Source organism: Limulus polyphemus, unplaced genomic scaffold (genome assembly GCF_000517525.1).
Source record: "Limulus polyphemus unplaced genomic scaffold, Limulus_polyphemus-2.1.2 Scaffold296, whole genome shotgun sequence".
NCBI lineage: Eukaryota > Metazoa > Arthropoda > Merostomata > Xiphosura > Limulidae > Limulus > Limulus polyphemus.
Window position 1 is genome coordinate 292,394 of NW_013665906.1, and position 4,456 is coordinate 296,849.

The 4,456-nt window shown below is 31.9% G+C and overlaps 1 protein-coding gene across 1 annotated transcript in view; it reads right to left on the bottom strand.

Moving 5' to 3' along the window:
- Window positions 1-4,456, bottom strand: part of LOC111085257 — a 172,740-nt gene that overhangs the window by 98,113 nt on the left and 70,171 nt on the right. The gene's annotated exons all lie outside the window — the stretch shown is intronic.

Sequence of the window (4,456 nt, forward strand, 5' to 3'; positions counted from 1 at the left end):
AACCAAATGTATGAAATAGTGAGAACTAAGTTATACCAGACAAATGTATGAAATAGTGAGAACTAAGTTATAAGAACAAATGTATGAAATAGTGAGAACTAAGTTATACCAGACAAATGTATGAAATAGTGAGAACTAAGTTATAAGAAACAAATGTATGAAATAGTGAGAACTAAGTTATAACAAACAAATGTATGAAATAGGGAGAACTAAGCTATAACAGACAAATGTATGAAATAGTGAGAACTAAGTTATAACAAACAAATGTATGAAATAGTGAGAACTAAGTTATAACAAACAAATGTATGGAATAGTGAGAACTAAGTTATACCAGTCAAATGTATGGAATTGAGAGCTGGATGAAGTCGGTGAATGCGGGAAATAATGACAACTGATCAATGCCAGAGGAATATGGAGGTTAGTAATAAGTAGGTGATGCCAGAGTAATGTAGGGAATAGTGAGAACTGAGTTGCATCAGAGGAATGGATAGAGTAGTTGGAACTCGATGATGCCAGAGGAATATGGGGGGGGGGGGGGTAATGGAAACTAGATTACAGCAAAAAATGCCGAGAATAGTGAGGAATGAGTGACGCTAAAGAAATGGTAGGAGTACTTACTATTACTGGAATTTTACTGCTGGAGAATATATTTTTTCATAGTTTCATATAGCAGAAAAACTTGGCAGTTCCCACAGTTACTTTTGAACTAATTCAATAATTAATGTTAAGTTTTTATATATTAATAGGAGACACATGAAAATAACTTTTATATATTAACAGGAGACACTTTAAGATAATTTTGATCTATTAATAGGAGATACATGAAAATAACTTTGATTTACTAATAGGAGACATATTAAGGTAACTTTGATATACTAATAGGAGACACATTAATAAACTTTGTTTTATTAATAGGAGACACATTAATAAACTTTGTTTTATTAATAGGAGACACATTAAGATAATTTTGATATACTAATAGGAGAAACATTAATAAACTTTGTTTTAGTAATAGGAGACACATTAAGATAATTTTGATATACTAATAGGAGAAACATTAATAAACTTTGTTTTATTAATAGGAGACACATTAAGATAATTTCCAATAGCTGATAACGCAATATTTTTGTACATTAAAACACCTTCTTTATATGCTACACAATAAACTTATTGTCTTTTATCGATTTTTATTCAAAGAAAACATCTACTGTTATAATTTAAATTCTAAATGAAACACATTCCAGTAAAAGCTGAGAACTTGTATTTACCTTCATATAAATGCTATTTTCTTCCATTGTCATTAGTCATCTTTAAAACATTAAGTTCATTACACTACTACACCTGGTGAAATTCTACTTAAGTGTATAATTATATTCATAACTAATAGCCATTATTTTTACCAGCTCTTCGAAATTGTTCATTAGCGGCAATCATTATCATTTTACTTAATAAAACAGGAAACTCCTATCTCTAAAGTATAGCACTTTAATACTATACAAGATAAATACTGATAAATGGAATAAGACTGGTTTTAGTAGATGCAACACTTTTTTCCATTCATTTTAAAGGAAATCTGATGGACTAGAAGATGCATCATTTGAAATGTAGTTATCACATGGATTATATCTGAATTCGTCATACTCATGCCAAAAAAACACATAAAAAATTGGAATAAAATACATTTTAGCTCTATTGTTAAAATGCCCAATCACTTTGCTTTATTTGTGACTTTTTTCGGAGAAAATAAATAAGATAAGAAAGCAACGAATAAAGGAATTCAAAAACATTAAGTTTCATTCACACACAAGTTGATTTAACATAGGAAAAAACACAACTAGGGAGAATCAAACACGTTTACGTTTGATATATTGACAATCATAGCTTAGCACAGTAAACACATCTTACATATAAGTCTTTTATCGTTAAATTCCAAGAAAAACTTATATATTGTGAGGAAGTGTATTATAGTGAGTAAAGTTGTTAATTATATTTTACTTGGTCACGTCAATTACATACAAACGGTCCTGTCGAGTCACGTGCAAGGATGCCGTCTATGAACAAAGGCAAAGTACTTTTGACTATTTCTGCTTTTATTTACATACATAACATTTCCTCACAGATGCTATTCTAAAATCACAGGAACGTAAATCTGCTTTTCTACACAAAATTGCAACTCTCTATACAGTGTAATCATAAAACAAATGTAGGCCGAAATTTATTCTTGGTCTACATGAAACAATTATCTCCAATTTTGTCTTGTTGCTAACAAAATCATGGTAGAAGCAAAATGATACAACTTAAAAGCTCTCTAATATTAAAACATAATCATTATCTGAAAGGCCATTAACACTGTGATCAGAAAACAAAAAGGTGTTGAATAACCAGATTTTTACTTGCTAAATAAACAACACAAATGTCTTTCCAAAAAGTTATAGGAGTTAGAAATTGTTATTGATTTCAAGCTTCACTTGGTAAAGAAATACAACTTATCTTTCTGCAAGTTTATTCATACTCAATTTGCCAATCATGCTGAAGAAATGCAGTTTTAGTAAGTTATCTTACTGGCAAATGGACAGTAGGAAACACATTTATTTTTTGTGACTTGTTAGGGAACATTCGTTTGTTATGAATTTTCTATTCATGGTAAATATTTGAGAGTTTAAAAACATACTCTAGCAGAGGAACGATTTTCAAGATGATTTATTGCCACATTTAATCAACCTTAAAACATAAATGATGAATCCTTAAAATCAATAGTTATTCAAATAAAGACAAAATACTTGGAAGTCACTTCTCAAATTGCAAAAGTTGTTTAACTTGAGCAAGTTCATTTCTTTGGATACTCTATCAACGTATCCAATAAAATTCAAATAAGCATATAAAAAATAAATTGCGAGTTTACTCTTTATATAAATATCAGTTGTTCAACAAAAAATACCTCATTGGTTTGAATGGAGCTGCGTCATCGTATGAAAGCAGTTAATCCTCAGAAAACACAAAGCGTAGTCTATCTTAATTTTGTTTAAATATTTATGTATTCACTAATATTACCTGCAGATAAAATTATATGGACCTACAGTGAATGTTAGGCCTAGCTTCTTTTTTAAAGATTTCGATCTTATAGCAGTCTAGCGGAATGCTTCGAGTCTGAATTTCACGGAGATTTTCATCTTCACTCACAAGGCTCACCATGTAAGAACTAGATGAGCACTTTATGAGTGCGATCGATGCAGCATTTGGTGAACGAGAAACCGCTAATGCTACTGCTCACAACAAACAAAATGAAAAAAATGCTTATTCTGACATTTCCAACCACGCTTTGGCAGCGCAACATTTAATCTGTTCCTCTAGGGTTGGTAATTCTTCATCTTGTATGATTCGTGCCTGTACCGTCATATAGATGTCGTTAGTCGGGACTCTAGAGGTTAAGAAACGCGACTTTGGTATTTATTAAACGACATTCTCTTAGGATTACCTCTGTCTTCTTAAGCCAGTTCAGTTCCTGCGTTTTGATTTAAATACTAAGTATTTAAAACGTTCATTTATTTAAAGCAGGACATCTGAGAAGCGTAAAGAATTTTAATGTTTAGCGACAATAATGGTGCTACTTCAAAGGATTAGTAATTCTTTTTGTCAACAGCCACTTTGCACCTACAAAAACATAAATATAACTATTTTTTTCGGTGTACAAAACTTGAAGATAGCTTTTATATGCGGAAACATCTGTTAGCTGAGTTCTTGCACAGATCTTAAAATATAACATTGATAAATGGAAACATCGGCACATGTAGATATGTAGATCTTGAAAGTCGAGTTGTTCAAAACTTGAAAATAGCGTTTATAACTGGACCAATTGTTAGTTGAGATGTTGCAAAGGAAATATCTGCTGAAGCCTTTCGCCAGACATTAATCATAGCAGAACCGTCTGGAAAATGATCTATAGGAAATGGTACAGGAAAACGGCCATTACTAAATGTTGTCCTGCAGTGAACCCCTACTGTGCTTATTCCACTCGTAAGCTGTTGCCTACAACACACAAAGATGCGATACCTACCACACAGAAAAGTATGGTTATTTATGAATTCTCGTTCCACTGCAAATGTCGGTACGTCGGTCACACTTCACAAAGACTGCAGGATAGAATTAAACAACATGTACCCACATCCATAAATAATAAGAGTGTGAAAGAAAATAATTTACCATGCCGCTCCTGTAAAACAAAAGTTCTACCACCAAAATATGAATCAGCGATTGGCCAGCATTTAATAGTGAACCGGACTTGTGTTGACAACTACGCGGATAGCATGTTTAAAATTATTGCAAAGGTTTCTCAACCTTTCATCTCAATATTTTGGAAGTCACCTTTATTAAAACACATAAACCTGTCGTTTGCCGTCAAAAAGAATTCCTATACAATCTACACGTCCTTCAGTAGGTCTGTGACATTTCCTGATTG